This window comes from Talpa occidentalis, unplaced genomic scaffold (assembly GCF_014898055.3).
Source record: "Talpa occidentalis isolate TD23 unplaced genomic scaffold, MPIMG_talOcc4v2.1 talOcc4.10, whole genome shotgun sequence".
In the NCBI taxonomy this organism is placed as follows: Eukaryota; Metazoa; Chordata; class Mammalia; order Eulipotyphla; family Talpidae; genus Talpa; species Talpa occidentalis.
Window position 1 is genome coordinate 9,790,165 of NW_023600993.1, and position 13,477 is coordinate 9,803,641.

A 13,477-nucleotide genomic window follows, 5' to 3' on the forward strand; every position below is an offset into this window, starting at 1 on the left:
TGAGCTTTTTAAGGAAGGAGGCTATTTGTTATTCTCTCCAAGTCCTCAGCACCTTGTGTGAATCCTGACACAGAGTAGGGGCTTAGGACATGTTTGGGGGGATCTGGAAAGTCCTCAAATGTCAGTGGAGCTCAACCCCAAAGAAACCAACCTCAGCGTGCCCTGCTGGCCCAAGGATGCTGACTTCCTCATCACTTCTCGAGGCTCAGGTCTTTGGGGGCTCAGAACTTTATGTCTGGGCTGGGGAACTCAGAACCCTGGTTTCATGGAGATGGCCAGGGTGGCGCAAGTCAAAATACCAGGTGTCTTTTGTTTCCAGCAAGACCGGCTGTGTTGAGCTGATGAAGCATAGCTGGCAAGCCGTGTCCTCTGCATCCGGGTGGACTGTGGACACATGTGGTTTCTGTTTCCAAACACGGAAGGAGGGTGCTGCTGGGGGAACAATGGGAACAAATAACCTCTAGGGGAAAAGACAGGTTTGTTCTCTCTTGATTCTATTAAAAAGTTCATTAAAGAACATTTAGAAAAGACTCAGAACTAGGAAGGAATGAGGGGGGCGGGAGGGAGCAAGAGAGAGAAAGCGTGGGAAATAGCAGGGGGGTACGGAGAGAGGGAGAGATTGGTCCCTGTTTCTACCTCTTGCAGAATTTAGGACATTCCAGAATGGCTAAAGCATCCGATTTCCTGGGGGCTTGCCAGCTGGGAGCCTGGGGGAACTCAGACCCTCCGAGGCATTTCCTACTCTGTGAAATGGGTGCAGGGTGCTCCTGGGATGACAGGAGCCCAGACTGGCACAGGAAGCGCTCTGAGAGCAGGAGCTACAGGTATTCAGCTCTCTCCATGGTGCTGGAAATACTATGGCTGCATTAAAAAAAAAAAGCCTTCTATTGTAGAGATTTGGGGACCCCAAATGAACCATATTCCATGGCTGTGCTGAGGACAGCTGAGTGGCTGCACCTTTGAGTAAATGGAACTCTTCCAGCTCCCCAAATTCTTCCTCTCTGGGGGTGCCCAGTCATCGGCAGCAGCCTGGGGGTCTCGGGCTGAGCTGTCAGCTGATTCTGCAGGCTGCTGGACCCCACCCTCTGAGGAGAAAGCAGGGTTCAATGCAGATGGAGGTGTGCGGGGGAGGGGATGGCGGTGGCAGGATGCACTCAGCCGTTTCCTAGGAAACCCAGCCACTGGGGAGGAGGGACTGTTGGCCGCTCCAGGGATTCTCCAGGCCCAGGAGGTCTGGACTGCCTGCTCACCACGAGGCCAGCCCCCCGCCCCCCGCCGTGCCGCCCTCTGGGGCTCTGGAACTGTGCACTTCTGGGCATGTATGGAGTGTTGTGGTTTCTGAGAGTGCCGGTGAGCTCGCCTACATGTGTTTCCTGCCCCATCCAGGCCAGCCCCCCGCACCCTGGGTCAGCCTTCCCTTGGGCAGACTAGCTGTCCCCACTGGCCAGCAAGTGTGCTTGGTTGGGGGTCCTGGAATTGCCCGCTCTCTCTACAGAGGGTAACCTCCTTCCCGCGCTGGGACGCCTCCTGGGAATTCAAAGGTAAACTTGTGCCCCCTGAGCCCCCACAATCCAACCCCTTGATCAGCTTGGGGAGTCTCTGTCTTCTCCCACCTTCAATCATGCTCAGCATCTCCTGCTCCCCTAGCCTCCTCGCCCCCCCGCGTGCTCGCTTCTGGGTATCCTTGGCGTCACAATAACAATAGATACAATTTTCATGCTCTGGCTATGAGCCGAGTGCAGATCCTTCCCCACCTCTGACTGTCACAGCTGCCTGGAAGGAGGGAATCATACCCATTGGGAAGATTAGTGAAACCGAGGCTCAGAGGGAGGCTTCAGGGTTGGCAGAGCCGAGGGGCACACCAAGGGGCTTGTTTTTGGAACTAGACCACTCAGGTACCAAGGCCGGTTCCAGGAAACAGGGTGCAGTGGGGCCGGGGGCTCACAAGTTTCAGCAGCAGTGCCCTTCCACAGCTTGACCTTCAGCTTGGGGCTCTGGTCCCTGGAGAGACCGCTGTGAGCGCCCCATGGGTCCAGGGAGGTTGTCAGCCCAGGTTGTCAGCCGCCATCACCATGTGCTACTGCCTTGCTCTGCTTGCTATTTTCGCTGATCTCTGTGACCAGCTTCTGCAGAGAAGACATTTTAAGTCTCTGTTTGAAGAAATTGTCATGACTTGTATAAATGTGCATTAATGAGCTATGTCCTGGCCAAGACATGGATTTTTTTCTTAATGTTCCGCTAATTTGCAGGAAGCACCTATACACTGGAAGCACAGGGATCTGGGGGTTGTGGGCTTGGTTCCCGCCCAGCCGCTCCTCTTTGGGGTGAAAGGAACCAGGGACGTGGTCCTCCTGCCCGGCCCTGGGAGTCCAGATCCTGCCGGGTGCTCCTGCCTGCTCTGGGGTCACTCCTTGGGGCCGCGGGGGGGGGGGGGCGGTGAGTGGGGGCCCCAGAGCCAGACTGCCTGGGTGTCAGCTCCAGTTCTGCCACGCAGGAGCTAGACGGCCGTGCACAACCCTTTAGCCTTTCTGTGCCGCGATATCCCCACCTGGTAAATGCGGGAAAATAGCAGTTCTGACTTTAGAAATAGGGCTGTTGTGGAGATGAGTTAATATATGCAAAACATTTAGAACCACGCCTGGCGCTGTGGAAGTGTTTTTACAACAAGACTGGTAAACAGGTGGAGATATACTGGGCTGGCAGGAGGCAGCGGCGGGCAGAGCCCTGGAGGGTGAACAGACTCAGGGAGGCGGTGGCAGGACGCTCCGCCCCTCGTGGGGGGAGTGCTAGCAGCACGTCAGGCCCTTCATAGCTTTTCACACTGGCTACCACCTCTCCCCCCTTCCCTATCCCGGGGAGCTGGCATTTTCTCTTGGGAGAGCTTTCTGGGCTCCTGAGGGAGTGGCCTGGAGTGCCTAGTTGGAAAGAAAGCACCTCAAGGAATTCAGGTAGCTTCTTCCCCTAATGAGAGCCACCTGGGGGTGGGGCTGTTGGAGAAAAGCATTTGCAAAGACATTGCATGCAAAGACAGCTTGAAGTCCTGCCCTGATCAGCACCCCTGGAGGAAGAATGGGGAGCCCAGCAGGTGCCTGCTTCCCACCCAGCAGCTCTGGTGAAGGCAGGTGGACACACAGCTGGTCACCCCTGCAGCCCTGGACTGGGATTGGGTGCTGGGCCCAGGCTCAGGACTTGGGTGATGCTCCCTGAGCCACCCCGCAGCCTGGGTGTGACGGCCAAGAGGGAGTGCTTTTCTGGGGGTTCCAGGTCCTCTCTCATTAGTGCCAGCTCCCCTGTCTGCCTCCTGCAGGGCCTGAAACCCAGGCGGTTCTGCCTGCCGCCCAGCTAGTCTGAGGGGAGTATGGGAGAGGCCAGTGGGGGCCAGAGGTTGGAGGAGCTGAGCGCCAGGGCGCGAAGGTGGGAGCAGGCTGCAGGGCAAGATCCAGGGAAATGGCCCTCTTGCCCCCCTGCCCCCACCCCTGCAGCTCGGGCAGGGAGAGGCCGGAGCAGAGTTTGGGGCTGCAGTTCAGTGGGGAGGGAGGCCAGGGCCTTGCTTGGCTCTTGAAGGAAACCCTGTTCACCTTAGCGGGTATGGCTGCCTGGGGGCTGGGGGGTTGATGGGGAGCGTGGAGGGATCTAAGCTTCCACGGTGGGGAAAATTTTCAAAATCTTTATAACTGGTGCCATAGGATGCCAGCTGATGGGTGGGGGGGCGGGGCAGGAACAACCCTCTGGTGCCTCCTGGAGAGGTTGGGTGGGGTTCTGGGCTTTGAGGGCAGCTGAGGCTCAAGGGGTGCAGAACAACAGTTACTTGTCAACCAGCTGTGAAGCTGTGAAGTCTTTTGGTGTTTTTAAGTCATTTTGGGGGGCACAGCTAAAGACCAGCTCTGCAGCCCATGTTCCCTCCTTGCAGCCATGCTGGGGGACACCCTGCAGGCAGGGGGGCATTGTGGGGGGCTGCGTGAGAATCCAGCGAGAGGTCACGGCTGAGCCCGGGGAGGCAGCGGGGATAAAGAGGAGGGTCAGGGCCAAGAGCAGTTTAGGAGCTGATGGGCCTGGCTTGTGAAGGATGCGGGAGACGGCTTGCGGGGAGGTCCCATCATTAACTGGGGCTCCTGAGCCATTTATGGAGGAGCTTCACAACTTCATGGAGCTGGAAGTAGGCATGAAAGTCAAACCTTCCTGGCTGCTCGCTGAGGCCTAACCCACCCTCGCTGTGCCACCCGGGGCTTTGCGCTGGCCGGCAGGTCTGGTGTGGGGCGGTCTTGATTATCCATCTGCCAAGTCTGAGCCCTACTCTCCAGGCCTGTGCTCCCCCGAGCCCTACCCTGGCCCACCACAGGGCTCGCCCTCTAGACAGCTGTTAGCTCTGCCGAGTGGAGGGTATTTATCCGCTTGGCTGGGCCTGCTCCCAGCCCCGGAGGACCATGGCGCCTTCGATTACTCCAGGTGCAAATTCATTTCATCCGGATTCACAGGACGGCCGCCGAGGGCTGTGGTCTGGCTTTATTGCAAAATGCATTCTTTTCCCTCCTCTCTCAAAAATATTTATCTATGATAATTTAGCACGGGAGCCGGCTAAGTTCTGCACGGGGAATTGCCCTATTAATTCTGCTGCCTGGAAATACTGTGCCCGGCTGCAGAGATGTTACCGCTGCCTCTGGCAGGAGGGAGAGGCCGGGCTGCCTCCTCCCCTGGCTGGATGGGAGCGGCTGCTGGGCTGGCCATTTGGAGAGGTGCGGGGGGCCTGGTCTCTCAGGACCTTGAATGCCAGGGAGCAGCCGTCCTTTTACAGACTGAAAAAAAAAACAAAACACAACCCTTTGGGAAGCAAGGTGGGGGGGACCAGCTTTTCAGGTTGACAGACTCAGGTTCCATCTGCGCAGGCGCTACCGTGTACCTGCTGGGTGACCCTGGGCGAAGGCGGCGGCACCCTCTCTGAGCTTGGTTTCCACATTTGTCAGGTGAACCCAGTGACCTAGTAAGAAGGGGTGAGGTCATGCATGGGATGCCCTCTAGGGTGCAGGCACGAAGCAGGCGCCCCTCGAGAAAAGCCACCACTGCCGCTTTCCCGCCCGCTCCTGCAGGCCCTGTTGCCCTTTGCCGCGAGCCGTGTTCCATGTCCTGCCTCACAGATGAGCACACTGCTACCTGACGCCCCAAGTGGGTGTCTCAGCGCCCCCTAAACAGAGTTTCTGGTGAGCAGCCCTGGCTCCCATCCAAGTGGCCACTTCTCTGGGGAGACGAGCCAAGAGCCCCTTACCCACCGGCTGGCTGGAGCCCCAGGGCGCCGCCTTCCCTCTCGCCTCCCCCACGTGCAACCAACCCCAAGTCCGTGACGCGGCCTGCGGCCTCTGGTCTTTCTTTCCACACCACGTCACAGTGGGGAGATGTAGCTGCTCCCCCTTCCTTTTGGCTCCCCTCTGCTCCATTCCCGACCCAGCTGTGATCCTCTTCAAGTACACCCAGGCCACGTCACCCTGGTGAGGTTCTTCTGTGACTCTCCTGGCACTTAGGGCAAGGCCAGTCCTGCCTCTTCATTCCCCAGGGTCCTCCCCCCTTATTATTTTCTCCCCCCTGCCTGAGCACTTATCTTCAGCTCCTCACAGCTTGGGTTGTCCTTTACGTGGGTCTGGGCCTGCCCAGGCCACCTGCTCAGAGGAGCCTCCCCAGGCCCCCAGCCAGCCTGGCCAGTCCTGCCCCTTCCATGGACACCAGCCCCTGCGCATCTCTGCTCACCAATTCCTTTGTTGCCCGTGTCCTGTCAGGTGGGAGGTGTCGGCACCGCCTCACTGCCTGACAGGACTGCGTGTTCCCAGCGCGGTGATGGGGCTAAGCCCATCGCCATTGATTGCTTGTTCACTGGTAGCTTTAGAGCACACAGCACGCCAGGCCCAGCCCGTGAGCAGAGAGGCTGCTGCCCGGAAAGCCAGTCATCCTGCATCTTGTCTTTAATTAGCATAGACGCAAAATAAGACCCACTCCTTTAGTGCACAGTTCAGGGAGTTTTGAGAAATGCACACACTCCCAGAACCGCTACAATCAAGCTACCTCCAAACTCCCTGCCCTCTGGGGTCAGCACCCACCTCCGCCCCCTTCTTGCTCCTGGCAGCCACAGAACTGATCTCTGATCTACGGTGTTTTGCTTTTTCTGAAAGCTGCATAAATGGAATCACGTAGCACGCAGTTTTGTGAGTCTGGCGCCTTTCCTTTGGAACCTGAGATTTAGCCGCGTTGTTGCCGGCATCAGAACGTCCTTCCTTTTCACCGCCAGGGCACCACGTCATGTGGACGTAGCAGCGTCTGTTCCTCATCTCCCAGTTGAGGGATGTTTGGGTCATCTCCAGGTTTTTGTGGACAATTGTTTCCATCTACTTTGGTAAAAGTGCGGAGTGGGGTGTTTGGGTCATGGGATGGATGTACATTTAACTTTTATCGGAAGACCCCAAACTGTGGTCCAGAGTGCCAGTTCCTTTCTGAACGTCCCCTGAAGGGTATGGGGGTGCCATTGGACTACAGCCTCACAAGCATTGGCATTGGGAGTATTTTTTTTTTAGAGATTGATTCATTTATGCATACAAGAGCTGGGGTACAGGCCAGAGGTGCGGGGGTTGAGAGGATTCACCAGAGACAGAGCGGGGAACAGGACAGGCAGATCCACTGAAATACACTGCTGAGGGGAGCAGCGGGCGAGACAGGAGAGGTCTGCTGCGCCATGTGGGTAGCTCCGTGGGCGGGGATGGAACTCGTGCTGCAGAGGCTGCAGACAGCCACCAGGGAGGATTTGGGAGTACTTTTAAAATTTAACCTGTCTCACATGTGTGTAGCGGGGTCTCATTGTGGTTTCATTTACATTTTCTCCATGACAAATGATCTTGAACATATCTTTCAAAATAAAGTGTTTTGAAATCTGTGCCCACTTTCAAATTGGGTTATTGTTTCTTACTGAGTTTTGAGAACTTTTGAAAACATGTATTCTGGATGTAAGCTCTTTAGCAGACGGACGATTTGCAGGTATTTCCTTTCAGCCCTTGCACTCTCTTAACAGTCTCTCGGGGAGTACAAGTTCTTAATTTTGGTGAAATCTTGGCTTTATCTTTCATAAAATGAATCGTAAGTCTGGGTTTTGAATCTAATGACTTTAACCTAAAGTCGCAAAGTTTCTCCTCTGCTTTCTTGTACAGGTTTTATTGCTTTAGGTTTGTATTTAGGTCTAGGTTGTATTTTGCGTTAGTTTTTCATGTGGTTCAAAGTTCACCTTCATTCTCCTCCCTTCCCCGCCTCCATTTCCCCTTCTGCCTCCTCTGCTGCTGCCACATGCAATTGTTGCAGGCCCATTTACTGAAAAGTCTATCCTTTCTCTGTTATATTGCCTTTATACTTTTTTATTATAAAAGATTTATTTATTTATTTATACAAGCACTGGGTACAGTCAAAAGCGCAGGAGGGTGAGAGAATTCACCAGAGCCAGAGCGGGGAGCAGAACAGGCAGAAGGACAGAAGTACACTGCTGAGGGGAGCAGCGGGTGGCAGGAGAGGTCTCGTGCCATGTGGGATGGAACCGGCGCTGCAGAGGCTGCGGGCAGCTTCACAGCCCAGCGCTCAACCGCTGCGCCACCAGGGGAGGCCCTGCCTTTACACCTTTCTTTAAAAAACCAGACCACAAACGTGTGGGTCTTTTTCTAGACTCTGCTCTTGACCCCTCGATCTATGTGTCCACCCTTCCTACAACACCAAACTTCTTGGAGAAGGCAGCTTTATAATGCCTTGAAATCAAGCCGTGCAAGTCCTCCAACTTCATTCTTTTTTTTTTCCCCCCAACTTCATTCTTTTTAAAGTGGTTTTTAACTAGTCTAGTTTCTCTGTCGTCCCACATCAATTTTAGAATCAGGTTGCTGATTTCTAAAAAAAATTCTGCTGGGATTTTGATTGGAATTGCCTTGCCTTTATAGATTAGTTAAGAGAGAATTGTCATTTTTAATAATATTGAAGCTTCTAATCCAGATGGATGGTATATCTCTCGTTTTTTTTTTTTTTTAGGGCTTTGATTTATTTCATCTGTTTTTCAACATGGAGATTTTGAGCACATTATGTAAGATTTATACCTACATATTTCATAATTTTTGATGCTATTTTAAGTAGTACTTTTAATATCAATTTCAAAATGTTAATTTCCGGCATATAAAATATAACTGATATTTTAATATTGTCTTTGTGTTCTGCAGTGTCAAGTTCACTCACTAGTAACTGCTTTCTAGGTTTTATGGGGGTAATTATATCATCTGTATCTTTTCAATCTGTGTTCCTCCATTTATTTCTATTTCTTCCCTTTTTTGCATTGACTAGGAACTTCAGGCCAGTGTTGAAGTAGTGAGGGCGGATATCCTTGTGTTGTTTTTATCTTAAGGGAAAGGCTTCACTTCACCATTAAGTATGATGCAAACTGGAGAGTTTCCATAGATGCCTTTTATCAGGTTAAGAGTGTTTTTAATCATGCATGGATGCTGAAGGTCTTGTGTTTAAAAGGTATCAGAAGGAAGAAACTCTCTTTTTCTTCTGAACATTTTTGCATCTGGTTAAGATGCCTGGAAACTTGGCGACCATTTTGTGACTATGGAGAGAGTATGAGAAGCAAAACCAACCCGTTAATGGTGGAAGCATGGAGAAACGGAGAGAGCTTGGTCTTGTTCATCACTGGCTCACTGAGTTAAGCAGTCCTGTATTCTCCCCTATCACCAGAATTCTTATTATAGAGGAAACTAGGAAATTGAATAGCCTTATTGTTTAAGCTTTGAGTTTTCAAGTTTTGTTGCTTGCAGAGAAGCTCTACTAAATAAATGTGTACCCACACTTGCAGTTAGGGACTTTTTCTTTTCGTTGCTACATGCCCCGATACCCAGAATAGAGCCCGAAATATAGTAGGCACTTGCTCAATATCTGCTACTAAATGAATGAAGCCAGGACCTAGCACATTCTCATTCTGTTACTTATTTTTGCTTCAGTCTAGCAGGAAAGTCCTTAGGAGAGACCAAAGGACCTGGAAGAAAATGGCACGAAACAGAGCTTTGGAAAAGAGACTTCAGAAACTCAAGTAAGGATGGACTAGCGTTAAAATCAGGTTTCAGTCTGGAAGTGTGACCGTGAAAACAGAGGCAAGACGCATAGCTAACTGGGGCAAGACGGGGTCCGTTCTGGGAGGGTCTTGCTCAAATTCCCCTTCAGAGGCTGTGCAGACATCCGGAATCTTCTGTGTAAGATGTATTTTTTCCCTTCTCGAAGAAGCAACCTGTGAGACTTGCTCTCTAGTCATGAGCTCTGCTTCAGAAGATAACTCTACAGATCACAACAAGGAGAGAGAACATGTAATGCTTGCAAAATTCTCGTGCAAAGTTGCTCTCTGCTGAGAAATTATGCTCACTTGAAGCTTAATGTTTCAGTTAGAGAATACCTCAAATGAGGTAATGACGTTATGACTGGCTGTCACCCCACCATCAGCCCATTACTCCTGGCCCTAGGGAGCGATAAATGGGCTCAGCACACCCCCTCCCAAGGCTGCCTTGTGGGAGCTCCTGGGGTAAGCTACAGAGTGTGCTGGGGTGGGGGAGGCAGGGCATTCTCTGTCACCACCTGTCTGCCCCCCCACCCCACCCAAGAGCAAGTAACTCAGATTACCTCGGAATGTTCTAGACTACTGAGATTTGTGGTTTTGGCTATAAAGCATAAGGATTAAAAGCGAGAGTTCAAGGTAGAATGTTTGGGTGCAGATGTTGTGGGTGATATACTGGCTCTTCCTCTGTTCACTCATGGGTGAGAGAGGGGGTTACTATTTGCACCTACCCCCCCCGTGTGAGGGTTAACCCACACGTGCAGAATCTTGGCATGGATCAGCAATCAGCAGGTGACAGCTACTAGTTAGGTTAGGCACCAGCCATACCCTGGTCTAAGAATACTGCAGCGGGGAGAGGGGCATTTACTAGAATGAGACCCACAGAAGGGCTGGAGTCCCGGGAGTCCCAGTGTTGTAGCCTGGGAGTCAGAGGGAACGGTTTGCCCCCACCCAGGTGGGCCTGGAGGGCTGATGGACATTCAGACAGATGTGGAATGAGGAGCTGGGGTGGGAGGGAGTGTCCCGAGCAATGGACAGTGCCAGCATTGGAGCCAGCGTGTGTATCTCTAAGTGGCAGCCATTGCAGCAGGGGGAGCCTGTTTGGCCTGTGCCCAGAGGCGACATGATACCAGGTCTGCAACCCTCCCTCCTTCTCTAGGGACTGAGAGGCAGACACAGCTGCTCTGTGGCCTGGGAGCTGCCCACTGGGCTTCCTGGTCCCCTTGGGGCCACTCAAGTCTTTCCAGACCCCTCTTCCCTTCTCGGCACCTCCATCACCACCTCTCTGGGGAACTTGACAGTAGATGAAGTGACAAGTCTTTGTGCTTAATTAAGACACATTGTCCCACCAATTGGGAAGCGGGAAATGGCTGGGCTGTTTTACAAATAGAAACAATTCTTGTTCATTATCCCTTAATTGAGGCAACAAAGGGCTCTGGAAAACATCCATCAGAAACACATTCATGTACATCATCAGAGAGGATTGGGTTTAGGACCACACAAAAGCAACAGCAAATGTTCCAATCAAGAGTTATACAGACAAAGGGAAACAAAGGCCCAGAAATACAAATACTGCAGAATTAGCCCAATTACACAGTTGATGTGGCAGGGAACAAGTTTCCTGGCTTCTGTCCAACTCTTATCTTAGCCTCTTTTACCCCTTCTACTTCCCTGGTACAAGATGGGGATGGGCAAGGAAGACACCCTCTGAAGCTGGCTTTGGTCTCCAGGAGAAGGAAAGCATGGGCTGGCAGATAGTCTTGGGGAGCAGAAAGTTATAATCTGAATCTAAGATGTGGCTAGACTGTAATTGCCACCTCCCTCTTCCTGGTCACTATGCTTCTTATGATGTGACCTAAGATACCAATGCAGCTTTGTCTCAGCATTGGTTTTATGGTCAGCTTGTGGCTGGCTACAGATTCTGAATTGTTTTCATATGATTTTTCTTTTCAAGCTCGGGGTTTCCTAGCCTATATTTATACAATTGAATTTTGGGGTTCAAGTTAGCATTTGCATTTATCCCTATGGTACCAGCTTATTTGTCTTGTCATTCAATGGAGCTGAGTGGAAGTGGTCTGCTGGGACCCTGCTCAAACTGCTCCTGGAATTGAGCCTGATTGTCTCTCACCTTCATGGGGGGGCGGGGTAAGGGAGGAAAAGAAATGTAAACGCTTAGAATAGGAAGAGCTTTTCTTCCTTTTATTTCTTTTTTTCCTCACTGGTCAGAAAACGACTAGTCATTATACAAAACTTGGAAATCACCAAAAAGTACAAAAAGGGGAAGTAAATAAATCAATCCCACTAAACCCCTGAGTGAATGATTATGAATGATTTAGTCTCTTTCCTTACGGTCGTCCTTGGCACATTTTTTTCATCTGGTTGAGAACATGTTACATCTGATCTTAACTTTGCAACCTATCTTTTTCCCCAATAGTATTCACACGACTCAGAACACTTCCTACACACCTTTTTAATGACAGCATAATATTCCACCATAGAGTGATGTCATCATTTATTTCATAATTGTCATGGAACATTTGTACTGTTTCTAATTTCTCATTGCCATGAATGAGTCTGTCCCGGGCCTATTTGTGAACAGAGTTCTCATTTTTCAGTTCGTTTCCTTAAGAAAGATCCTAGAAGTACTATTGCAGTGTTGAAAAGCATGACTATTTTAAGGTTATGGTGACATCTCACTCCGTTACTTTCCAAAGAGGCTACACCAATTTGTAGTCTCATTAACAAGTGATTAGCAAATGTCTGCTCCAGTATATATACTTTTGGGAAAAAGGTTTTGCCTAGGAATTGTCAGTGTGTGTCTGCTTGCATGTGTGGGTGTGCATGGCATGCATGTGTGTGTGTACACGTGTGTGTGCAAATGCAAGTTCAAGGCATGCATGAACACACACGTTTGAATGCATGCATGTGCGTGTGTGTGTTTGTGGTAGCAAGGAATTGCTTATTCCACATATTGATTTAGCTCTAGGAAAGGAAGGAGTCCCCATATGCTCCCCATCCCACCCTGGGGAACTTTACTCAAAGCCTTAGCTCAATCAAGGCAGTATAATCAGATGTTAGCTGCTGGCTCCCAGCCCAACCTGTTCTGCGCCCCTCAGCCATCTGATTACTCTCGGCTCAAGCTTCAGTCCCTTTCCTGGTGACGGTGCCATCCTGCCTATTCTTCCAACAGAGACAGGGCCAACCTCCAGGGCTGTTACAGGGATGACAAATGAAATGTGTGTGAAAACTAGCTCTGTGCCTGACGCACAGAATGCGTGTGTTTTCAAATCATCCGCTCGTATACAGGGTTCTTGTAGACTTTGTTAAGGGCTTGGGTCCCTTTGGGGGAAACTGGGGTGCTGTCCATGTCCCTATTTTCCCTGATTGCTCTGCATTTCCAGAAGTGGAGGCTTTCACTGTCTCGGCAGAATGGACTTCATGCGGGGGATTCAGTGACTAAAGCTGTGGGACGAGCGGCTTTCAGGACAAGGCCCTCAAAGCCTGCCGCTTCTGGAGGTTGGTCCTCAGAGTCCGCCTGCTCCTGCCATAACCCCACCAGCCCCCAGCAGAAGCCCTGCATGCCGCCTCTCAGAACCCAGAGCCAGTGACACGGGTTTTCTCTTGCAGGCAAGAAGAGTCAGCAGGGCCTCTGCCTCTCTCCTGAGTTCCAAATTTCATCTGAGTGCAGCTGAGTGGCTGACACACAAACAGCATTCAAACTCGAGCTTCAAGGGGTCTGAGAAGTGTCACGCTCACGTTCTGGCTTCGGTGGCCTGAGGGGATGCCCAGGACGCCCTTCTCACCCACTTCACCACCAGGGGCCTGACTCCCACCGCAGCCTTGCCATTGAGGGCATCACTGACCCTCCTTGCCTTGGCACGCCTGCATGCTGGCTGGGGCTGGCCTGGGAGGTGCCCATACCAAGGCCTGCTCTCCGTTGGTGAAGTCAGGAGACCATCTCTCCCCTTTTCTCCCTTAAAACTTTTTTTTCCACAACCAGGTCCCTTGGACTCTTACCTTCAAGCGCCAATGCTTTTAAAAATATTTCTTCCAAATAGAGACAGTGCCATCCCCAAGAGGAATTCTGGGGATGAAAAGATTTTCCATCTCATTACAGATGTAATTGCTCTCTCCTCCTTTTGTTTGCAAGTAATAGCAACTCACACAGACCAGCTTCAGCAAGGAAGGGAATTTATTGGCTCATAAAACTGAAGAGTCCAATGTAGACTTCAGGCTTGGCTGGATCCAGGTGCTTCAGTGATGTTATCGGTTCTCTGTTTTTCTCCTCTGCTTTCCTCCATAACATGGAGGAAAATATTTCTGTCTTAGTCAATTTGAGCTGCTATAACAAAAATGCCACAGACTGGGTGACCG

The 13,477-nt window shown here is 51.3% G+C and overlaps 1 long non-coding RNA gene across 1 annotated transcript; it reads left to right on the forward strand.

Annotated features, from left to right (window-relative positions):
- Window positions 1–1,459: 1,459 nt before the first annotated feature.
- On the forward strand, window positions 1,460–13,198 carry LOC129144701 (uncharacterized). The gene is made up of 3 exons (XR_008549144.1): window positions 1,460–1,541; window positions 9,000–9,088; window positions 12,731–13,198. It is a non-coding gene; the product is annotated as an uncharacterized LOC129144701 (long non-coding RNA).
- Window positions 13,199–13,477: the final 279 nt, after the last annotated feature.